General features: G+C 39.4%; 2 long non-coding RNA genes across 2 annotated transcripts in view; both read left to right on the forward strand.

Annotated features, from left to right (window-relative positions):
* The window catches only part of LOC113911928, a 149,398-nt gene extending 147,283 nt beyond the window's left edge, over nucleotides 1-2,115 (forward strand). Inside the window, exon 4 of the long non-coding RNA XR_003516633.1 lies at nucleotides 2,028-2,115. This is a non-coding gene — a long non-coding RNA (uncharacterized LOC113911928). The remainder of the gene's footprint in view (nucleotides 1-2,027) is intronic.
* A 3,063-nt stretch (nucleotides 2,116-5,178) lies between these two features.
* Nucleotides 5,179-20,146, forward strand: LOC113911929. The gene is made up of 3 exons (XR_003516634.1): nucleotides 5,179-5,359; nucleotides 19,084-19,188; nucleotides 20,013-20,146. It is a non-coding gene; the product is annotated as an uncharacterized LOC113911929 (long non-coding RNA).
* Nucleotides 20,147-25,665: the final 5,519 nt, after the last annotated feature.

Below are 25,665 nucleotides of genomic sequence, written 5' to 3' on the forward strand. Positions count from 1 at the left end.
TCTCCCAAATGGTCCAACCTACCACCTTAAATACCATTTTCAGCTAAAGACAAAAGATGTTGGGGGGTGAGAGGGGAAGGCCAATTATGGGAAGTTACCAGGAAAGGCACAGTAAACAAGGGTAAAGTTATGTAGATTTAAGTTCTTACCTTCTCATTGAGAAGAGTGTCTAGAGATTTGGTCATGCTTTTCTTCCTGGTCCAGAGAGAGAGACTTCCCTACAGATGGATATTTCCCTTATCAATGTATGTCTCTTACAAAAGGGTAACTTCTGCTTGATTTTCTAAGCTTCTCTAGGGACTACTGCTTTTAAAAAATAACCAGCTCAAAATAATTCTTAAGGCAAAGAGGCATATTTTGTGGTGGTATATTCTGCTCCCCTTTCATATATTATTTTTTCCCTTTCATATATTATTAAAATATTCTTTGTAAAGAATAGAGTTATAGTAAACATCACTTAATGAATAGCAGTGTATATAAAAGAAGGAGAATGAGAGAACAGGAGAAACAAAGGAGGTGAGCAAATACTGTAGTGAGTGTTTGGTATACAGATTGCCCTCAGACCACTAGACCTATAGCATCCTGAATGAAAATGAAATCAGCTGCCCCCCATGTCTCCACATTTTCCTGTCCTATCTTCAAAAAACTTATAATCAATTATACTACAGCATGCTACCTGCTAGAATAGAAAAATACAGAAATTTATAGGGTCACAGAAGAAAGACTGGAGAATATTTCCTGGAGTTATGATGTAGACAGGGAAACTCAGTGAAGAAAGGGGGAAGAGCATGTGCAAAGAGCTCGAGAGCACAGTATTTTAGATAAGTGAAAACAGTTATCCTGCACCACAGGATATGTGTGGGATGTGGGAGAAAATAAAGCTGGAGATGTAGACAGATGCCAGACTATCTAGAGTCATAGTTACAAGGCTAAGGAGATTGAAAACTGGGGAGTCCTCAATTTAGTCCCTTTCCCATTATCAGGATAAGGTTGAGACATGTTTATGTGTTTATCACGCTGTTTCATTTTCCTCCTGTGTACACAGGAAACTACATTTCCCAGCTCTCCCCTTTCGAGACAGATGCGACTATCTGGGTTCAGGCCAGTAGAATATAGGCAGAAGTGGTATATACTACAGGTGGCTTTTTGAAATCTGGGTTCTACTTATACATGGATTTTTTTCAATAAGTATATGTACAGTACTGTAAATGTATTTTCTCTTCCTTGTGATTTTTTTAAATAACATTTTCTTTTCTCTAGCTTACTTTATTGTAAGAATATAATAATATATATATAATATACAAAATATGTGTTAATTAACTGTTTATATAATTGATAAGGATTCTGGTCAACAATAGGCTATTAGTAGTTAGGTTTTGGGGGAATCAAAAGTTATATGCAGATTTTGGGCTGCATAGGAATCAGTGCTCCTAACCCCTACATTGTTCAAAAGTTAATTGTTCTTAGGGGTGCCTGGATGGCTCAGTCGTTAAGCATCAGAGACCTGGGATCAAGCCCCACATCGGGCTCCCTGCTCAGCAGGAAGCCTGCTTCTCCTGATAAGGAAAATCTGTGTCCTAAGATGGCCGACTGAGCCAGCGAGAGAGTCCCAGTCCTTGCGCTGGGGCTCTTCCAGATTCTTCTCCCTGCTCTGCTTCCCACGCACACCAATCTGGGTTCTTCTCCTTGCCGCACTTCGAGCACTCGCCAAAGTGCCAAGTATGCGGAAGTAGAAGTGTATAAATTGTCCCCTTTGTGCTCGAGGCTCAGACCTTTAGAGACCACTCTCCTCTGAGCCCGCCAGCATTAAATAAACCTCCTGTCCTCCAAGATCTCCAAGTGCCTCTGGGTTCTTCCATTAGGCAATCCAGTCCAGGTTCCGTAATATTTGGTTCCCTGACCAGGAAACCCAACTGCGCTGGCCCATTGTTGCCACTGCTTTGGGGGCAACAGTGGGGCAGTGACAGAAGGAGGGATCATAACGGAGAAGGCACGCCCTGCCTAATTTTTGGCAGTCTCCCACCCAGGTCGCCTCAGGCCAGCCCCGCTCTGCTGTTCCCGCCGGACTTGAGGAGACTTGGCAGGTGAGGACCTGGTCCTGACGTCAGATTCTGGTAAGACCTGGGGCCCCAGGACCCAGACAGGCCCACCCCCATTGGGGTGGAAGGGGAGCCTGATCACCTCCCAGAGACCTCTTAGAGGTCTCACAGGTAGGGATTCCCAGGGAGGTACTGTAATAACTTCTGGAATGTGAATATGTGAGTGAATGTGCTGTCCAACCTGGCTTGCTCAAGCGGACTAATTCTGTGGCTCCATGGGTGTGCACCCTTAAGGTCCCCAGAAGCCTACAGAGTCTGAGTGGGCCTGTCTGCCATTCCGTGGTGAATAGCATACGGTCTATGGCGGCATTGGAATAGTTTCCAATCCTAAGTCACAACGCTGAGGCAGCTACGGAGAAGCCTCACCTAAGCTCCTTCAGGACACGGCCAGACGGGCATCTGATTGGTCTCCTCATCTCAGAAGGTACCCCCCCTTGTCTGTCTCTGTGCCACTGCACACGAGGACATCACCATGGTGTCAGGGCAGAGTAAACCTATGGTTCTAGAAACCATGATCAAAAATTTCAAGAAGGTCTGGCCAAATTGCCTAAGCCCAGTCGTGTGTGAAATGCTTCAGAACACTTGATGGAGATAAAGCAGAGCAACCAAAATTGAGATCATGAGACAGTCCTGGGGGTCTGGAATTTGCAGAGGTCAGAGGACCTGAGAGTCAAGTCGGCCTTCTCTAACAAGGCAAGATCTCCAGCTGTTTAGGTTCTTTTTAACTTCAGAGAGCACCTTTCCCTGTTGTCTCTGGGTGGTGGGAGGTTGGGGCAAAGATCCCCCAGGGATGGGACAGGTCTTGGGTAGGGAGAGGACTGGGGCAAGGAATTCGGGGGAGGAACCCTACTAAAATGAAAACAGAGAAGAGGTCAGATCAAAAGCCTACCTACTACATTGTTCAAAGGCAGATTCCAGTTGTCTGTCTGGGGTAGGGCTGACATTGGTGATGTAAACAAGATACCCTAGGGGATACAGATCCGGCTGGTTCACTGGCTGTGGACCAGTGAACAGCAAGGCTTAGACATTATTTCCAAACCTCCTTTATAAGAGTCACCTGGGAGGACCTTGTTAAAAAAGGCAGCTATTTGGGGGATGGGGTAGTCGGGTGATGGGTATTACAGAGGGCACGTGTTGTGATGAGCACTGGGTGTAATACTACACGGCCTATGCAAACCCACTGAATCATAATGGGTGGGATGGGGGGAGTATCCCAGAAGCTGTGTGTTTAAAAAGCAACCCCTGGGGGCACCTAAGTGGCTCAGAAAAAAAACTGTCAGACTCGGGATACCGAGCCTCATGGAAGAAGGCATAAATCTGCCAACAACAGGTCCGACACTTTGGTTTCCTCCTCAGCCAAGGGAACAGAGAACTAGGGCCGGAGAGGAAAGGGATCATCATCTCCCTGCCACAGCCCCAGACACAAAGGGGCCTACGAGAATTCCTGGGGGCTGCAGGATTCTGCCGCATCTGGATCCCTGGGTTCTCATCAATAGCAAGACCCCTTTATGATCTCTTAGGGGGACCAGATCGAGAACCCCCTGCCTGGACTGAAAAGGAAAAAATAGGGCTTGGGGTACTTACCCGGACTGTTGGACCCTGGCAACGGCTAGTTGCCTACCTGTCAAAGGAGCTGGACCCGTGGCAGCGGGATGGCCACCATGCCAATGGGCGCTGGGGCAGCCACAGTCCTAATCCTCAAGGAGGCAGACAAACTTACCCTGGGGCAAGAACTTAATGTCAAGGTCTCTCATGCATTTGTGTCCCTCATGAACGCACAGGGACACTGCTTCCTTTCCAACTTTCAGCTAGCACCAATACCAAGGACTCCTCTGCGAAAACCCACGGGTTGCCCTCGAAACAGTAAGGACATTAAATCCAGCAAACTTTCTCCCCACGGAAGAGGGGGAACCAGACCATGACTGCTCCGAGGTGACTGATGAAGTCTATGCGAGCCGTCCAGATCTGTGGGATCAAGCTGTAAAGAATCCAGAGCTCACGCTGTTCAGCGATGGCAGCAGTTACCTACAAGAGGGTGCCCAGAAAGTGGGTTATGCAGTAACCACAACCACTGAAGTCCTAGAAGCTAAGGCATTACCAGCTGGATGGTCAGCTCAATAGGCTGACAAGGAGAAGATACTGAGACTCCTCGAAGCCGTCTGGTTTCCAAAGGAAGTAGCAATCCTGCACTGTAAGGGACATCAGAAAGCAGACGACCCCATAGTGAGGGGAAATCGTCTGGCAGATAAGGCAGCCAAGACCGCAGCCAATGAGGATGTAGACAGAGCCCCTTCCCTCACCATGGCCCTAACAGCCCCAGAAGAAGTCCCTCCTTCCAGTTACACTAAAAAGAAATGGGCCATGGCTGAGGGGGCCACCCTGACTGAAAAGGGATGGTGGATGATGCCAGATGGGCACATCTTTGTTCCAACAGCAACTGGAGGGCATCTAGTCAAGGAACACCACTGACTCATCTGGGAAAAACTGCATTAGAGGCCCTTCTCAAGAAGCACTACTACATCAGTGCATAACATGTGCTAAAAATAATGCTCGGTGTGCACCATGGTCTCCGCCAGGTGTCCAGAGGATGGGAGCAACCCCCTTCGAAGATCTAGAGGTAGATGTCACAGATGTGCAGCCGAGCAGGGAGTTCAAATATCTCCTAGTAATAGTATGCACATACTCTGGGTGGGTCCAAGCCTTCCCAACCAGGATGGATCAAAGCCAGGAAGTAGCTAAAGTACTCTTGTGGGAGATTGTACCCCGTTTGGCCTGCCATTAACAGAGTGACAATGGACCCGCATTTGTAGCAGACATTGTACAGGTCTTGACCAAATCTCTCAACATCACCTGAAGACTCCACACTGCTTACTGACCCCAAAGTTCAGGGAAAGGGGTTTTTGGGAGACTATGGAATTAGGATAAACCCCGGAAAGTTAAGAACCCCAACCACCGAAAGTGGGGAAGCCCAGAACCCCCTTGGCAAGGGATCAATGTTATAACCAGTATTTATTTATTTATTTGTTCTTTACAATGTAATTTTCTCTGCTATTTTTGGCTTAAGGTGTTTCTGGAAATTGGGAGACACTTCCCATGAAGTCAGAAAGTTATCCCAGCATCATCAAATGGGAAAATATGGATGGAGCATATAGAAGATGATACACAATATCATTCCAATATTTTAAAGCAAGTGAAATATGGATAAAATGAACACCAAGAACAGCAATGAATGGAGAATGAGTTCATGACATGTAACAGAGGTAAGCAGAGAATGTATCGTAAAGTGGAAAGGAAAAGTCCTGTTTTGGTAAAAGATTAAGGTTCATAAAAGCAAGCATTATCGCCCCTTAAAGCAAACAAACAAAAAGAAAAGAATCAATAGAAATTTTTAAACGTTTTCTTATACTGCTTCTTTCTTCCTGATTCATGTGCCAGTCACAGGCATATAGTAAAAAAGAAAAAAACCTTTATTTTCCTTCCACTGCCCATTCAGACCCACTCTTTAAGGTTATTTGCTCTGCTACTCAGATGAAATTGAGAGGAAATCCTGTGACTTTTTGGTCACTCTTAGGTAATAAAAAGTCCTCTGATCACCTCTCGTCACAAAAGGAAAGTCTCATTTCAGCAATTAAAATGTCTAGTCCACATAAGATCAAACTTTGTCTAAGTTGGAGCTTCTCCTCAGCCCCAGCTGGTCTGCTCTAGGTTGTTACCTGAAGGGGGAAAAGGGCCTTGTGGGTTCCTTCTCTATTTCCTGTATTTCTTTGCAAGTCCTACATAGGTGGTCTAACTTTAGAATGTGGAATAGTTGGCAAATATTGTCTTGGGGCTTTAGCCAAAACAGAGTCAGAAATGGTTCAGTTTTAACATCCTGTTGCATATCCTTGGTAGCACAACTAAAACACACGATTTTCATACAGCTTTCAACTCCATATATTGGAAGTTGAGATGGAGAATCCAGGAGCAGGCACTAGAATAATAAAGTAGGCACGTTTACCTGCTTTACAGGAAATACCTAACCACACATGTCACAATCAACTGTAGTGTTTTCTAAACTTTCCCACCAACTTACCCTGAATCACTGAGAAAGAAGACAGACCTCTGTAGGTTATGAGGTCTTAGTCTAAAGAGGCATTTTTATTTATGGTACTTCTTAATAAGTGTGTGTTTTACTAATTAAAGCACACAAACTTTGTATTCCATACCATAATGTCTCTGCTTATTTTAGCATAAAAATTACTAGTTTCTTCTAACATTTTCTTAAAATTGATTCACTAGGGATATATATTACATTTAATTGTTAATTCCAGTTAAATTCTAGCAAAATGTCATATTCCCCAGTTTGATAATCATGAAACCTATAGAAATAATGGTATTCATGTAATTTAAAGGATACTTTTGGACTTAGGTTTTCTTGTGTTCCCCTTGTTAATATTAATGACCATTCAAGCTGTTTTTAGCAGAGGACTTTAAATTCCAAATCAGAGGTGAGCAAATATTTGTTGGCAGTAAACATATTACCCAAATAAATCCCTGGACACTTTAACAGACATTGGTTTTTTCCTTAAACCTCTCCTCTTAACATATCCCATTAAGGTCTCTGATTAGTCTCCAGTTTCCGGAAACACTGGACTTAAAATAGAAATAAGAATATCCGGGGCGCCTGGGTGGCTCAGTCATTAAGCTTCTGCCTTTGGCTCAGGTCATGATCCCAGGGTCCTGGGATCGAGCCCCACATCGGGCTCCCTGCTAGGCAGGAAGCCTGCTTCTCCCTTTCCCACTCCCCCTGCTTGTGTTCCCTCTCTCGCTGAGTCTCTCTCTGTCAAATAAATAAATAAAATCTTAAAAAAAAAAAAGGAAATAAGAATATCTTTGGAAAGGGAAAGGAACCTTTAGAAATACAACTGTTTTACTAGTTCAGAAGAAAACCGGTCCTGCAAGAGAACCAAGCTAAAAGTAGTACTGAGTTGGGAGTACACTTATAAATACATTTTATGCCAGTTGTCCTGCTATTCCTATTGTGGATTCATTTACCCATTAGAGTTATCTATAGTTTTCCATCCTTAAAACTCCAACTATCATGGTAACGGGGGACCCCCTGCATAATTCTATAAGCTCAAAGCTGATACTCTGGTGAGACAGATACTCAAAGATAAGTAGAAACTATTCAGCTCTATTTCAGTTCAAAAAAAAGCTAACTCCTGTCATTCCAAGATAAATATCCCTGAAGAGTTATTGGTGAATACGACACTAGGAAGTGAATGGCTGTATGACCTAGCTGCAAAACTAGAGCTAGAGTCAAAGAGGAAGAATAAGAGAATAAGCTAGTTAGCTGGTTCTATGTTTAAAAAACAATGGGCCTCGGGTGCCTGGGTGGCTCAGTTGGTTAAGCGACTGCCTTCGGCTCAGGTCATGATCCTGGAGTCCCGGGATCGAGTCCCACATCAGGCTCCCTGCTTGGCAGGGAGTCTGCTTCTCCCTCTGACCCTCTTCCCTCTCATGCCCTCTGTCTCTCATTCTCTCTCTCTCAAATAAATAAATAAAATCTTTAAAAAAAAAAAAAAAACAATGGGCCTCGAAAATCCATGAGATTAAACCTGGAACTAGTGATATTAGTAGTTTACCATAGTGAAAAGTGAACTCAAAGTCTAGAACAGTATTTTCAAAGTTTGAATCTCAAAACTTTCTGTATCAGGATCACAGGAGAGGATGGGGTTGACCAACTTGTTAAAATGCAGATTTCTAGGCCTTACACTAGACCTACTGAATAAAAATTTGAGAGTTGAAAACTACCCCTAGGAGATCCTTATTGATGTTGAAGCTTAAGAACCATTGGATTAGGATCTAACAGATGAATAATGTAAAGAGGGGGAAATTACGAATCTGATAGTAAATGAAACTATTAGTAATAGTATAAAAGATAAACAGTTCACAATTCTCAAATCCATAAAGTTCTGAAAACCAAAAAATTTCGCTTTATTTTTTGTTTGTTTTGTAATATATTTAGAGATAATTCCCAGCATGATCTAGATGTATTTTTGTCAAAAATTGACCTATATTTATGTGAGATCACGTAGCCTCTATTTATCCTACTTTGTATGCATGTTTGGGTTTCGCTGCATAGTTACCGTGGAGTACCCCAAATGGGGTTTACTATATAATATAAAGTAGATGCACCATATTCCCTCTCTCTCTCTCTTTTTTTTTTTTTTTTTTTGAGAGAGAGAGAGAACGTGTATGCGTGTGTGAGCAGGGGAGCTGGGGAGGGACAGAGGAGAGGGAGAAAGAGAATCTTAAGCAGGTTCCATGCTCAATCTCATGACCCTGATGAGATCAAGACCTGAGCTGAAATCAAGAGTTGGACGCTTAACTGACTAAATCACCCACGTGCTGCAGGATGCACCATATTCTGAATTCAGAAATACATTTGGCCCAAAGAGTTTCAGAAAAGGGAATGGGTACCTCCAGTTGTTCAAAAACTTTTCAGTTACAAGAAAATAATGCACTTATATGAGCCTGAACCTATAGCAAATATTAAAGAGAACATTTGTGAAAGGTAAGGGGAGAGGGAGAAGGAGACATGGGGAGAGCCTTTGGGCTTCAATGTAGTTCTGATACTTCTGGATGGAGAGCAGGAAGGAAAGAGGAGAGAGTGGGCTATGCTCCAGACTGCAGAGCATCTCTGAGAAGTCTCAGTCAAGGCAATATGGAGTCCTTGAACAAAATTTCCCGTTAGGGGAGTCTTGCACTGGACAAAAATGTCCTGGCTCTGGTGCCCCTGTCATGCTTATTCATTGGCTGGGAGTAGCCTGGGCACTAGTGTGGCCACAACATGAATGTCTGGGCAGATCTGAAGGTACAACAGCTAGTCTCACAGCAGGTTTTCTTTAAGAAAATCTGGGTGGTAGACTCAGTGGCCTCCACAATTCCTGACTTACCAGATGGAGCAGAGCAGCCCAGCAGCTGGGAGCTTTACTTAGGATTGGAATATTGCAGCAAAATATACTTCGTTGTTCCGTAAACTTCTGTTTTATTGGGTATTTTTATCACGGAATCTAACCTGTTTTCTAGCCAATTCCATTCACATTTCTAATTGTCTTTCTTCATATATATTTGTCAAACCATTTGTCTTCATTTAGGATTTAGAAAATATGATTGAAAATATGTTAATTTTTTTTTGACCTCTCCTAGTCATCCTTGAGGGAAAAAAAAGCTATCAAAGGAACTGTTGGGCCCTAGGTCATCTGGAGAAACCTTAAAACATTTGGCTCTCTGCTTTAATTCACATTCTGCCCATTGCCATTGCTTGACAAGAATCAAGGGATAAATTGGGACTCTGTGCTGAACTTTGTTGATAAGATACATAGAAAATCTGATATGTTTTAGTCAGGTCCTTTCATAAAATAAACATTTATGGGCCAATTTTTTCTTTTCTTTTTTTTATAAACTATTTGTTAATGATGTTTACATTTAGCCTATTTTCTTGTTTCTTGGCTGTTTCAAAATAATGGTCATCTTGAAAGTCAAATATAAAAAAATTACTTAAGAACTTAAGTGTCTGTTCTCATTTTGGTTTTTCATGGGGACTCTATGGGGTTTGGGTATAAGAAAAGATGGGAAAAAATGTTCACTAGTCGGTGCCCTTGCCTCAGAGTTCAATTCTAGTTGTTCTCAGAGATTTTAGCATCATACTCATTAGTTATTTATATCTTCCCTCTTTTTTCCACTTTGCAGATAATTGCTACTTAATTGATACTGCCTCTGTGCAAACCTAGTCACAAGACACACTGCTAAATAGAGGAATCATTAATCTGCGTGTATGTTGTAGATTTCCTTTAAAGGTTGGCTGGAATAAGCAAAGTCATTAGCAGTTTATTTGCAACAGTGCACTTATGAAAAGCTCTGTGGAGAACACATCAACAGTCAGTATGCAACTGAGCAATTAACACAGGACTCCTGTACTTTAGGGTGTTAGCATGGAAGTAAACAGAAGCAGATGTGAAGTGTTTGTACTGTTAGCATGCACGGTCTGTTCTGACATATGCAAATACCACTTATGCTCACAGAACCTGCAACCCCTGTTGTACTGTGACCTTACTGATGAAGCCCTATGACAGAAGTACTTCATTTGCACTGGGTGCTATTAATTATTAACAGGCCAATAACACCTTTCCTTGTTATTAGAGCTTAGCAGAAAGCCAGGTAATAAAGCATCACAAACAAGTTGATAACACTCTAGATCCCAGCTTGCCTTGACTACTGCTATCTTGCCAGAAGAGAAAATAAAGAACAATTAAGGCCAGAGAGAGGAGAAAGGGTCTCAGAAGACTGACAGATGTGATCACCTGTGCAATCCAGGCATGAGTTTGAATAGTTTTCTCCATGGGACTCAGGTAAACCCTGTAATGATCCAGTGGTTTCTATATGAAGGCAGGAGAATTTTGGTCTTGGGACAGGTTTGTACATAACTTAATTTACCATATTTCCCTTCCTTGACAGGGAGCTGGAAAATTGTTGCTGACTAGAACAATTAAAATTAGAGGGAAATGGCATGACTTTCTGTCCTTGTATCTTTAAAGGACATGTCAGAGGCCTTACCTTTCATATCACTTGCATTCTAGAAAAGAAAGCAACTTTTATGGTGTAAAATATAATTCCTTCCACCTCACTGTCAGTAAATGCTGAGATTTCTCATCGTTAAAGAAATAGGAAGTATTCCTAAAGTCATATATGCATCTCAGAAATGGTAATACTTCATTACAAAAAAAAAAAACAAACTGCAAAAGGATTATTCCAGAGCTTTGTTATCCTGTAAATGGGCATGCTATTCATGAGTAGTTTGACAAAAGACAAGTGGTTGATATTAACTAGTTAGGATTTTTTAATTCTCTAAATTACAATACAATATACTTTTAGAAAAAGAAACAATACAATATACTTTAGGATGATGAGGAGAAACTTACCCTCAATTCATTTTATAAAGAATAATTTTTTGTGATCATACATGGCTGGATATATGTATATACTCCAGACTTCTAATGTTTTCCTATGACTGAGCTAGACATAGTTTCAGTGCATCCCGTTGGAATGAATTAATTTGAACCATTAGTGCATTCTGCTATAAATATCCTAATATTTACTCTGATCTTATACCAAAACTCTGGTTTTCCATCATCTTTTTGTGTAAGCATCTTACACAGAACCTAACTAAAGCTGTTAAGGTAAGGGGTTGAAACAACATATCTTAGAGTTATTGAATTGAAATCCTATCTCCTCTATAAAACTTAATCAACTAAATGAAATATGAGGCAGATTGCTCACTCATCAACTTCATCATATAATGCAATTCTCATATTTGAGGGGAAATCACAAATACTAAATCCTATGCACAGTGTAAATCTTCCTTTCTCATAACCTTAACAATATTGTCTCCATCTTTATTTAATTTGAGTATGGCCTATATTTTTCTAGGTTTTTAAGTTGCTGTCTGGAATAAAGCAGATTTTTTTTGCTAGTCATGTTCTAAACATACTGAGTATAATATTGAATAAAAGAAAATCTTTATTTATTAAAACAGTACTTTAATTTTAGGAATATAATCTGTCAAGTAAGAAACCTTTTCCATGAAAGGGTAAGAGGAGAAGTGAAAGGAAATAGGAAGACTAGAAAAGTGAATAAGGATTCATGTTGTACAACATACTTTGCTTTGAATGCCTTGATTTTTAAACTGGCATATGTCCTAATAGAACAGGAATTCTGAAAGGAAATACTTATGATCTAGGTGATCTATTAAGTGTGGTGAGATGAGACAGATGTAAGCATTCAGAGTCCTGGAATTAGGCGCCTGGTTTCTGAGCTGTGGTGGAATGTATAGAGAGGAAAGAGATGAGAGAAAATCCCCATGGGTCTTTCATGTTTCTGTGTCTTGGGAGCAGAGACTTTTGTTCTAGACTAAATTTTTAAGGATGTTTGTATGGAAACAGACTTGGAAGAGAGAAATGGTATTTTGCTCTGGAGGAAGAGGCAGATTTGCTTGCTGTCTGGTATAATAAAGATAATGTCTCCTCCCAGGGCATATCAGGCATGCTTACTGCCTGGAGCACAACCATTGCATGTGCAGTTATTTTCTAGCCCTCTTTGGTTTGCTCTGTGAGTACTTGGTCTCAGTGCCTCAGTACAATATATGTTGATTTTTATGCTGGTTGCTGTGCTATGAGTAGTTGAGTTCTTTGACTTGGAAAAAGATTTCTGACATCTATGATGAGCACCCATAAAACTGTGGCAGGCTAACCTGTTAGCTCCCAAGTAGAGTAAAATCTCAGACCCTTCACAATTCTGTACAGTTTGGTGGTGCGATACTGACAAAGACACACTTTCTGGAAGAGGAAAAGTTAGGGCCTTATGGGGCAATTAATAGTATTTGAGGGAAACCCATAGGAATCAATAGTAAACATAGCAACCAAACTGTATGGCCAGCCTGGCAATAAATGATCCTTTGTTTTATTATCTCTTAATGAGGAAGTGTTAGGGAGTTGTTTGTAGGCCAAGTACCAGGAAGTACGCTCATAGACAGGCATGAATGGTGGCCTGATTGTTGCTAACTCTTCCTCTATGGTGGAGAGGGAGGATTCCTTGACAATATAGCAGTCAGTCTTAGGTCGGCCCCACTGTAACAGCTAGCAACTAATCCTATGAGTCATCCTGAGTAAATAGAATTTTCCAACCCATTTCAGGTAACTAAAGAATGTACACTACACTGGGCTGAAAGAAGGAAAATCCATGAATAGTATGGGTGGGACCTAGGGAAATTTTAGAACATTATCTGGTTTACTAGAGAGAGGAAGCAATGAGAAGCCTGTCATTTACTGCTTGTTAAGAAGAAGTGGTAACAACTGAAGAGTTTCATGACTCAGTCTCTCCATAGTCTAGTATGACTAACTTAGATCCATTCAGAGATGACAGTAAAAGGTCACAAGTTTTTTGTTTTTGTTGTTGTTGTTGTTGTGGGTCATGCCTGCCATAAGGGAAATTAGGCCCCCGCAGGGAGATTTCCTAGACAAATAAATTCCCTTGAGAAACCATAGATGAGACATTGACTAAACTTTGGACTCTTACTGCCCTGTTTGGGCTAACAATACCAATGGAGTTCACTCACTAGAGAATGAAAAACTGACGCAGGGAATTTTAGGTAAATTATTGCAGTCAGCTCTGACACCATGGGAAACTCCCATAGCCTTTATGTTGAAACTAGGTATGAACCTAAGCTATACTATTTTGGCAATGGAATAGCAAATGTTATAGATTAAGATGGATTCTATTAAAAAAAAAATGACTACTGGTGCAAGTCAATCCCAAGTGAATCAAAGTGTACAAACCTGACAGCAACAATCTCAAAGCAGTATGTCTATGGCTCCTAAATCAGAGGGTCCCCAAAGCTAAAATATTCATGTAAGTGATAATGAACTTGGTTGATAAAGGCCTTTGGTGCACCACTGACTTTGGAATTTTGTTTGGTTAAGCCATGAACAGCCACCATGTCACTGGAAACCTAAAGTAAATGTGCCTTACTTAATAGCACAACAGTTTTCTACATTTCCTTTCCCTCCTTTCCTCTCTAGCTTGATCTCAGCTGCTTTACAAAGAAAGATAATTAGGGAGAAAAGCTAAAGTTTCCTTGTCCACAAGGGGGAATGAAGTCCATACCTATTCATCCTAGTAACCTGCAAAATTTTGGAGAGGGTAAGCACTCAAACTTTTACAGCTTTGTTTGGTACAGCAGAATTGTATTGTCCTATACAGTCCCATGGTGGGGAAAAGGATGCCCCAATTCAACTAATGGGGTTTGGGCAAGGTTTGCAGTGGGGAAAGGAAGTTAAAGTGAACTTGTAGATGGGACCCTCTGGGTTAATTCAATCTACTGTTGTTGTGGCTTCCCTTGCTGAATGTATAATTGATATTAATTTTCACATGCTTGTACTGTGAATGTTCATAAAGTCCGGGGGGATTTTTCTGATCAGTAAGAGCCACATCTGGAAAAGTGCTAGTGTGACACATACAATACTTCCTATCATCTCTCTCGGTCATCTCTGCAGCCTAAAATAAAGCTACTGGTTATGTGCCCTGAGTGGTGCCCTGAATTCACAGAGCTTCTGCTAAAATATCTGGGCCTACTTCATTGATGATTCAGATGAGTAGAAACACAGCGGTGTCTACTAAGCAACTCTGGCTACTCAGTCTCAGTGCCAGCCATATAGAACCAAAAAATGACTGTGGTTATTCCTCTCTGTGGGCAGAGCATAAGACAGTTCTCATAGCTCTTGCCATTACTACCCTTGAAGAACCTAGTTATAGATTGAATGATTCTTGGACTGTTGCCTAGATGTTTGCTCTGCTACTTAGAAAACTGTAGTCTGGCAGATTGTAAGAATCTTTATGGCAGATTGGCTAAAATTGGCCCTTGACCCCCTCTCAGGGTTACCAATGGTACCTTACCACTATTGACATTTTTCGGATTGTGCTGTTGCCTTTCCAGGCCAATGAGCCAACTCTGGCTACTAATAGGTGTCAGCTTTCCAGTTCATTTGCAGTTTGACAATCATGTAACTCTTACCACAGAAGCCAGTGAACAAGGATTGATAGCAAGGTTTTGATGATCTTCCATGTACTTAACCATTCACAATCATCTGATATTATTGATTTTTAGAATATCCTTATAAAATATTGACTTCAAAAGCTCTCTGACATTAATTCCCTCGCCTCATCCTGGTCCACACAGTTTAAAAAGACACTTTAGTCACCGAATATGTCTTTCTACATAAGTGGATCATCTTCCCCTGGCCACTTCCTGGATAATTGTCATAATGATCAGGACAAAAGGAGACACTATATAAACCTATTTTGAAAATTCAGATTTCTGAGCTATTCCTAGGCATAATGAATTTTCTTGTCCCTAATAGCAACCTCAGGATGGCCTGGTTGGTAACCCTATTGGTGGCAGCCCAGCCAAAAGGGGACTTAATGAATTCCAACTTAATTTTGGTCAGCTATTTGGCTTATCTTATTGAATTGGCATGGTCTTAGAACATAAAGATAATAACTACTTGGTTGAGTACACTGCTTGGAGTATCCTCCTACAATGGCCAACACATGTCAAAGTGGGAGACATAGGGTTTTGATAAGTTTTATAAAAATGCCCATGTCCTGCTGCTTTCTGTATGAAAAGCCTGGGTATGAGTAGGAGATGATTATAAAAAAAGGTGAGGATATAGCTATGCACAGATTTTGTGGTGGTTGAGGGACAGCAACATCCCTGTTTTCTGGGGAAGGAACACTTCAGACCCCAGAAGGTATGAGCGAGACTGAGCATTAATGAATTCTGTCTTTTGTAATCACCCCTGCCACTTTATTCATGAAGGAAAATGTCCTGTTGTGGCTCTCCCAAGCTGTTGCAAATACCTTGAATAGAACTGACTACTAGATCTGTCATGTCTTGTCAGATGGGCCTGACCATTATTTGATTACTCTTTCCTAGAACCTAGCTGAAAAATCTATGGGAAAGAGCAGATTATGATCCCAGCTCATCTACCAACCACACAAAACATCTGTGAGCACTTTGGGGGTACTTGCCTTTCCCCACTGCTGTAGCTCCCTGTCATTCCATGGGGCAGATAAGTGCCACCTGACTGGTGCTGTGGACAAATAAGACAGGTTGGAAGAACAGCCTGAGAACTAGATTCAAAAATTCAAACAGAACCGGGAATCATAAGGGTTAACAGCCAATGGAATGCCATATTTGATTACTGTCAGACAATGCTCCTAATTGATGTAGGTCCTACTGATGGAGATGGACAACTAGAGATAGCATGTTCTTTCTCTAAGCACCACACACATCTCTAGGACTATACTCTCTGTGTTGAAGTCAGACATTACCTTGCCTCCCTCCCCAAAATACGGTGACTTGTGCCTGATGGGTGGTCATAAGATGACCTTCCAGTGTTTAAGGAAACACCACCAATAGATCATTTTGCCCTTAGACGACTGTGAATATCTCTCCAAAATCAGTGATCCTTGATTACTTGGGGAAGCTTCTGGAGGGATTCCTCCTTCATTATTACATATACCCTGGAGACCACTATAATAGGGATCCTCTAATTAGAAAAAGTGGCATGAAATTTGTGCCTGGCATCAGCTGGAATGATTAATGACACCACTGGTCAGTGTTATAAATGACAGATTTTCCAGATGATCTAGATTTTCTCCATGCAGCCAGATACCTGGATTAATGCTTCCAATTTGTGGGAAGGTCAAAATAGAGACTTAAGGAGAAAGTAACCTGGTTTTCTGAGGGTAGGCCATGATGCTTTTATGGGACTTATTCAGCTGGTTGGGCATGGGATTTGGGAGGACATGGTTGATGTCAATCCCACAACTTAGCCTCGTCTTCCTGCTTGAAGTCTTACTGATATCAACCTTAATTAAATTCTGTATGAGACAAATTGAAAGAATTTTGCCCCAGCCTCTGTTGGTCAGATCATGGTGGCTGATGCAGTCATGTACTCATGGGAACATTTGCCAGAAGCCAAGATGGTTTAGAAGGAATGAATTGTGGGGAGACCATCCATGGGTCCCTCACACTTCTGTTTGTCTTGAAAAGTGAGTCATTGACTGTCTTTTGCTCCAAACTATCCTTTCAAGAATGTTTGTCTAGTGAACAGCTTTGAAAGATAGAGATAATGTCTCTATCTGGAGCAAAGAGCGAGCTTGCTTAGTCTTGGAAGTTAGTGTTTTTCTCCAGAACAAAGGGCAAGCATCCTTGCTCCCCATAATGTCTCCCTTCAGGGCAAAAAGCAGGCATCCATTTTAAAAGATCCAAATTCAAGAATCTCAGTGTTTCTTTCCTCCCATGCAACACTCTACATGTTCAGGTGTCATCTGCTCCTCGTTGCAGCTACCCTGTGTGTGGACTTGGGGCTCAGAATTTATCTTATGGAGATAATCACATAGTGTAAAAATATGAAGAATTATATGCACAAGGATAGTCTTTGCACCATTGTTTATAATAGTAAAGATTATAAATTTTATCAATAGAGGACTACTAAAATATGTTGTGGTTTGTATATACAATGCAAATTTGGTAGCTATTAATATGGGCTGTTAAAATATGTAGGTATTTTATTCGATATGAAACTATGCCCAAAATAGTTAAGTGATACCATAAGTGGTAAGAGATGAGGCTGAATAGGTAGGCAGAGACCAGATTTAGAAGGAATTTTAAAAGGATATATCAGGAGACTTAATTGAAGGGACTTAGAGGATCATATTTTCATAAAAATGTGGAAGTATATACAGATTACATTGGATCACAAATCATGTAGGACATCCTTACAATAATTTAGGCAAGAGATGCTAAGACATTGTAATAGCACTACCAGTGAAAATAGCAATGATGGGATGACTCCAAAAATCCTATCAGAGGGAAAATTCACAGGATTTGAAGAATCGCTGGATGCCACTATGTGAGGCAGGGATGAAAGGAAACTGTGAAAGAATGGAAGGTGTTAAAAGTGAAACCCAGGTCAACTGTGATATCTTGAGAGATGGAATCTGGGAGAATGAGCTGGTCTAGATTTGGTTACCAGAGAATAATAGCCTTCTTTAGAAATATGTTGAATAAATAGGTGAATATGACCCCTAGTATGAAAGCTGAAGAGTGAGTTCTGGGCTGGAGGTGTACATTTGGGAGCTGTTGATACAAAGAAAGTATTTTATTTTATTTTTTAAAGATTTATTCATTTATTTTAGAGAGAGAGTGTGTGGGGTCAGGGCCGGCGGGGAGAGGCAGAGGGAGAGGGAGAGAACGTGTTAAGCAGACTCCACACTGAGCATGGAGCCTGACACGGGGCTCCATCTCATGACCCTGACATCATGACCCTGACATCACACCCTGAGCCAAAACCAAGAGTTGGACACTTAACAGATTGTGTCACCCATGTGCCCCACAAAGAAAGTATTTTAAATTATGGTACAGAATGAGATTCCCGAGACAGAGCATATGAAATAAGACAAAAATGCCAAAGATGGAAAGGTATAAAACAACATTTTTTGTGGTCAATGAGAGAAATTTAGACAATGTAGGCAGGAGTATTGAATCCAGAAAGTGACTCTTAGAATGAATATATTTTACTCTGAAGAACAGGGAAGAGATTCCTTAGAGAAATTCAGCCTCTTTTATTGGCACTCATTACTTAGTAATATTAAATCATTGTTTCCATGGACATTTTGAAAAGCTCAATGAAAGTACAAAGAGATTTATGGTGAAAAATTGTCAGTGAGAAGTATAAATTATATATATTTTTAATTCTCAAAATACAACACATTTCTTCTGTAATAAAAATGCCAAAACAAAACTCTTTATAATCTTTTTGGCTAGAAGAAATGTGTAGGAGAGAGTGATATTCAAAATAAGTGACTGAAGGAAGATGTGATATATTTATCTTCCTAAAAAACGATGGCATTGATTTTTAAATGTCTTGAAACTTGTCTAACAGGAAGGGAGATCCACTGACTGTGCCCATCAAACCACAGATGAATGCTTTTTCCTTACCCACTCTGGTTCTCCCAGCCAGGTGGGAAGAGAAGGCTGAGAATGCAGATGTATATAACCCACCCCTATGTCTAGGGGTGGGAGTGGGGTCTCAAGGCCTATTTTATTTCCTCTTTAAAAATAAGGTTTTTTTCTTTAAAATAATAATGGCCAGCAATAAAGAATATTCTAGAGAAGTGGCAACTATCATGCGGTTTACCTTTGTCCATTCCTTGCCCCACTAAAAAACTGGAAGAGAGTATTAAATTTGGTGTAAGATTACAAAGACTGAAAGACTGTTTGGAAACACTATGGAAAGGAGTCCTTGAAAATACAACAAAACATCAAAGAATTAATTACAAAGTGTCTGCCCTCTTATACTCTCTGCTTTTCCATCCTCAGCACCCTTCCACCACCACTAGCATCTCATAGAATTGAAAATCAGAACAAAGGGGTGAGAAGAGACCAACAGAACGCAGGACCTGACTCGTTTGTGAAGAATGACAGGTAAGGGGGTTGCCTGTGTTATTTGGAAGAAGGTTCATTATAGGATGGTAATTAAAATTATCTCTCACACGGGTAAGTTAGAAGAAGCAGGGCATACTATTTCTCTGAATTATTTCATAGTCTACTAAGACTGATCCCTCCTGTGCCCTCCTGACAATTTGTACAATGTTCCCAGATTCTCTCCTCATCAATTTTCTTCTTGGTTTTTGAAAGAGAGAAGCCCAAGTCATTTTCCAGAGCTAGTTCTTTGTGCTTACTATTGCAGATTGCCTTAAAAGGTATGTGCTGGGAGACTGTACATATTAAGGACAAGGGAGGCTCACTGTATAATCTATGCGTCACATGAAGGATTTATAAAATAAAAGGCTATTTATAGATTATAATCTAAACTTTCATCATGTTCTTTTCCCTCTCAGAGAATCCCACTTGGATTTCTCTCCTGTTCTCCTTCCTTGCTAATTGAATCTTCCTTTTTTAATGTTTCTTTCCATTGTCTTTTCCTTGCTTCCTTTGAAGAGAAAGTTAGGTTTTTATTCTCATTTTATCCCTTTTCATCTTATTTTCTATTGAATAGATGGTCTGTTGTTTTGTATCTCACCGCTAAGTTGGGAAATTCTCCACATCATTTATTTAATGAACTAATTACAATTCTTCTGACTTTAATTTGGTCAATTACAATTTATGTTTGGTTACCTCGAGTTCCTAGACTGACACAAATTGTGTCACTTCTAGCAGCTACAAATGCCATTGAAAATAAAAATTTGGTGTCGTTCCAATCAGTCAGCTTTCCCTTCTCCTTTTTAATTATTTATTTTATTTTTAAGGCTCAAACTTCTGTCATTATGAAGAGGATTGTTCATTATTCCAAAAACTGCTAAGAACAGGATTGCTACCCAAGCAGAAGAGAATCTGTTTTAAGTGGTGAGACATTTGGGTTGATTGTGGAAGAAAAAGGTGCTTCGTACTCTCCCTTCACTGGTAGAAATGCTTCTTTTTAGAATTCTGAGACCTGGTCCTTATTCAGATTATTCTCAAAATAGAATGTAGTGACATTTATAAAAGGAGGAATGAATTCTACTTTGTTTCTTTACACCTAAATACTTCAAAATTTAAACACTTCATGAAAAAAGATTAAAAGTGTATCTATTAACACTAATATACTTAATTTAGTGGATTCAAGTCTGTAGAATGTTAAAACAATAAGATTAAGTGTTGAAAGAGACATTCTAAATATTTATTTAGCCCCATCTACCTGTATCACTGTAATTGGTGTTTCTCTGAGATACAAAGAAAGCACAATTTAATCTGATTCTACAAATATTTATTAAATTACTATTATGGCCAAGACACTGTGCTAAGTACTGCATGGAATACAAATATAGGAAATGTGAAGTCTAGCAAAGGCTTGAGTTCAGTTCTGTTTATCTCAGACAAGATTTATTGAGCATCTAGGTACTATGTTAAGTATTGAAAAATACAACACATTATCTGTAGGCAAAGAATTTACAGTCTGGTAAGTTGGGGTTGATGAGTCCTTAAAATTACATGCAAAATTGTGTGTGTCAGTGGCGTGTGTGTGTATGTGTGTGTGTACACGTGCACATTTTTTTCTGAGAAGAGAGGTACTATCTTCAAGATTCTCCAAAAGTTCAGTGACCCCCAAAAATATTAAATTCATGTGTGCAGTACAGAGTAGACTCTCAGAGCTATAAGAGAGATCCAAACAAAGGACTCTTCCTGACCCTGGTCCTTCAATTGCCTACATGGTGCTTAGGACTGAGCTATGTGCTGAGATGATCATTAGCAGAGGATTTTACAAGGAAAAGGAAGATGGTCCTCAGAATCAGAAGGAAATTTTAAAAGTTAGTGCTAAATAGAGGGATATTAAATGTTACAGGAGAGAAGGGAATAGTCAGTAAATCCTGGAACAGGGGCAACCAGATTTTGGATCCCTGAAGGAATATAGCTCCGAGGAGCCTTGAAAAACATGTAGGGCTTAAGTAATTGGAAACAAGACAGTGCATGCCTGGTTTGTGGAGATGGCCTAAACAAAGCTAAAGAGCAAGGAGTAAGCAGGAATGGACAGTGATTCTTTCCTTGATGCTCTTGGATGCATCCTGAACTGATGGAGTCCTGGATCCACACTCTTTGAAGTCCAATTGTACTTCAACTCAGCTCTGAAAGTTACCACACCTGTTATACCACTGTTGGCTGAGCCAGAAGCAGAGATTTTGTGTGCATAAATTTATACACATAAAGAAACACACAGACATGTTAGTATCACATATATATGGTTATGCACATATGTATATTATCACACAGCTCTTTTGATCAATGTTCCTCAAGAAAATAAGTGTCTGTATTATAAGTATATTTTGAAAATACTTCTTGTGAAATTGTAGAATAATATTTTAATCAGTGAGCAGAATGAGATAAAAAGAACAATTTTAAATACATTCTAAGGCTATATTGGGTATACATTTTAAAAAGCAAGAATTGCAAAAAAGTAAATAAAGAGCAAGATTTGCAATATTTCTGCCTTGTCATATTTACCAGAAAAATACCAGACTTCCATTTCACTTTATGTTGAGAAAAATCATTGTAGTTTGTACTGTATTCCTTTAATGTTACTATCAAATCCTTAACTAGTCCTTCTTAAACCACTTTCATATAAAGAATGGATCTTACTATAAACTTCTGCATTTTGTCCTATTCCATATTTTGTGCCTTGAATGAAGTTATTCAAAAAGAATGCCACTGAGAAGTTTATCACTAAGAAAAAGGGGCATTTGAATAGACAACTGAGCCATATTCATGAGCTAATGGCTTCAAAATTATGATTAGATCAAAACAGATGCACCCTTTGTATGCATTGATTAATGAGACCAGGGCAGAGAACCTATCTATGCTTGTTTATAAGCATCACTTGCTATCCACATTAAATCAAACATAGATTCAGAGCACAAGAGCATGAGTATTTTACAGAAGTACTAAAGAAAGAACTGTCACTAAAATTGAATACAGTAAGGACAAATACATGCTGAACACAGAGAATGACTATTGGGTTTTTTTTTCAGTGTAGTTTTATTACTACTAAATTTCCTATGCCTCTTATATTGACTCTTGAAAATTATTTTCCTCTATTATTATTTTTTATTGTTATTTGGTTATTATCTTTAAATCTGCTTTTTTCCAAAAGATTTTCAATATTTTCTACATTTCTTGGCACATTATTTATATATTTTCTACCCAATGATATTATTTATTTTCTAGCATTTTGCTTCTTAGGAAAGAAAAATATATTTGAAGGAAAGATAGATAATATTCCAGAGAACATGTCCATCTAAAATAGTACTTTGATGCACATTCTAATATTTGTATTGGGCTGGATTTCTAATTACTCTGTCATTTCAGAAGCAATGTAACAAGAGTGGTCTGCACATGAGAAAAGTATTTCCATTTGGAAGACCCAATGCTCTATTTAGAGATGGCTTCTGCATAGTAAAGTTCTAGAAAGAGATTTTTGATTAGGTTATTTAAATAAATAAATGCAAATGATAATGTGCTTGGTGTTTGTAGCTAACATAAGAGCATAATTGTAATTGCCAAGATAAATACTTCTTCAGCCATATTTTTGTTGCACTTAATGATTGTCTCCTTCATTGGATAACACTTGATTTCAAAGCAAAAACTCTAGATTTTTAAAAAAATTCTGTCATATCACAATAAATTTCCTATTTAATGTCTTAACACTAACTTTACCTTTATAGACCAGCTTTAGTATCAATCCTTTAAAATGTATTCTCAAAGAAAACTATTTCATAGGTAATAAGATCATCATCTCTTTAGTCTTGGACAATTTTGCTAAATGGATACAACATTGGTAAAAATTTTTAGTTGCATTTTACTTTCGGGGGGGAAATTTACTCCTGGCTGTACAGGGACCAAAAAAATAATACATGGTGGGCACCTGGGTGGCTCAGTTGGTTAAGCAACTGCCTTCGGCTCAGGTCATGATCCTGGAGTCCCTGGATCAAGTCCCGCATCTGGCTCCCTGCTCGGCAGGCAGTCTGCTTCGCCCTCTGACCCTCCCCCCTCGCATGTGCTCCCTTTCTCTCATTCTCTCTCTCTCAAATAAATAAATAAATAAAATCTTTAAAAAAATAATACATGGTTAAAATATTCTCAATACTGTCCTCCCACTCATTTAATTACTTAGATGTTTTGATTTTTGAAATTCTATGCTTTGTTTTTCTTAGAATGTGGGTATGGATATTAAATCCAGCATACACTAAGATCACCAAAAGGAAAGCAAACATTTTATGAGAACATATGATTCTTCAACCAACTAAAAGTCACACAATGGGTGCTCAGCTTAGAAAAACTATGGGATAGTCAAGGCTGAACTCAAACTTCACTATGGGAAGCGACTGCTAGCCTCTATTCATTTATATTTCTGACTCATTAAATAGAGGGGAGATCTTAAACCTAACTTTTGCTCAAAGTACAGCTGCAGTCTTCAGCCTACTTTCCAGTTAATCAAGAGTTAAGTCCAGAAACACTGGAAAATGACTGAGTAGTCTTACTTTTTCACAAGTATCTTTACCATTTGCCAGAGCTTTTCAGAAATAAAACTTGTTGGTTTCTACATGTATCACTCATTTCTTTCTTTCCGTATTCTTTTTGTATAAATCTTAAACAATCTAGAGTTTAACCAAGTCTTGTGAGTTACATATTTTTGGTTGATTTGTTTGCATGCTTGTTCTCCAACCATACCGTATCCCTCAACACTCCACATACACATGCTACACTTAGACTGCCTGGTAGCCAAGCAGAAAAAATATCCCCAGTCTCAGAAACTGTTTCCTAAGTTAGGCAGTATTTTCAACTTCCCTAAAGATGTTTTCTTTCATCGCTTCTTGATGAAAATACCATATGTCCCCATGGTTCACATAATAGAAAATGTAATCATACACATCTGGGTAAGGTGAAGAATGCCAAGGCTGACCCAGGAGCCAAATTATGTTACCTTAATCTTTCACACTTAGTTCAGGAAAAAATGTTAAAACTTAAAATAATAGGGTCTAGAAGCCCTAAAATGGTTCTATTTCATAGAATTTGGAATTGTAATTTTAAAACCTTTTACAGTTTTTAAAAAGCTACCAATTAAGCTGCTAAAATTCAGAGGGTTTTTGCTTCAGTATAACTCCCCCCATAATTTAATTTTCATTTGAGCAGTCAAGAAATATATACACAGGACCTGGGTGAATTATGAGCTTTGCCTTTTTTCCCCCCATTTACAGCCTCCATACTTTTCCTCTTCCCCAACCCTATCCTTTGGCCTATTCCCTACTTCCTTTTTGCTGCTGATAATCTTTTCCATTTTGATACAGTTGCACAGTAACTGGGTCTCCTAAAATTCCAAAGGCATTGTCACATAATACCAAATATAAAGTACTTAAGAGGCTGTGAACAAGGCTATTTCTCTCCCTAAGTACACTCCAGTTACCATCTTTATCTCTAAAATCAAGTTTCTGTCTGTATTGGTTATTAGATCATAGGAGAATGGATTTGGATGGATTTGGAAGGTGTGTTTGGGATGGTACAAACAAAATTCATTATGGAGTACTATGGCCAATGGTGGTGATAAAGGGCATCTCAAAGAGAAGGCAGTTATCCACAGGTGGCAGCTGAAAGCAGGACCCTTAGGGCTGCTATGCAAAAAGAAACAACAGTTTTTTCAAAAGTGAACCCTAGGAGGCAGGGCTTGACTTGCATTTGGGTTGCTTCTCTTGTGGACATTCCCATAGGTGAGCAGTAGCAGGGACTTTTATATTTAAAGACAGTTTTTGATCCTTCAAGCAATTTTAGAGCGGTATATGAAGAGCTGGTATATGACAATACTATATTGTAACTTTAAGTTCTTAAAAATTATTTACACTTTAATTTCTTAAAAACTATAGTAAATTTTTTTTATTTTGCTATGTATAGTAGATTGAAAGAAATAATTAAAATGTGGTCCTTGACTTCAAATAGCTGACAGTCTTATGAGGTAGAAGACTAAATTTGCCTCCTGTAATGCATGACAAAGAGGTTTAGACAGTGTACTATGTCAGCACTGAGCAAAGTTTACTAGTCTTGACTGGGCATATAGAAAGGCTTTATTAAAGTATCTGATTTCATATGTGAAATCTTACAATTTTAACTTTAAAAATGTTTTACAAAGCAGCTATTCATGCCACTAGTAGTTTGAAGAATTTTTGGCAACACCAGACAACAGAAAAAATCTGAATATATATACCTTCAAATTCATTTTGTTTAATCAACGAAGTTTTACACAGAGACAATGTGACTTTACTATTTTTTTCTTTCTTCCTCCCACTTTCCATCTCCTGTCCCTTTTAGCTGTCCAAGCTCCTGGTCCCACAATTCCTTTGTACTGGTCACCATCTCCCAAATTAAAGGAAAGGGCAGGAC

This window comes from Zalophus californianus, chromosome 12, assembly GCF_009762305.2.
Source record: "Zalophus californianus isolate mZalCal1 chromosome 12, mZalCal1.pri.v2, whole genome shotgun sequence".
Lineage (NCBI taxonomy): Eukaryota > Metazoa > Chordata > Mammalia > Carnivora > Otariidae > Zalophus > Zalophus californianus.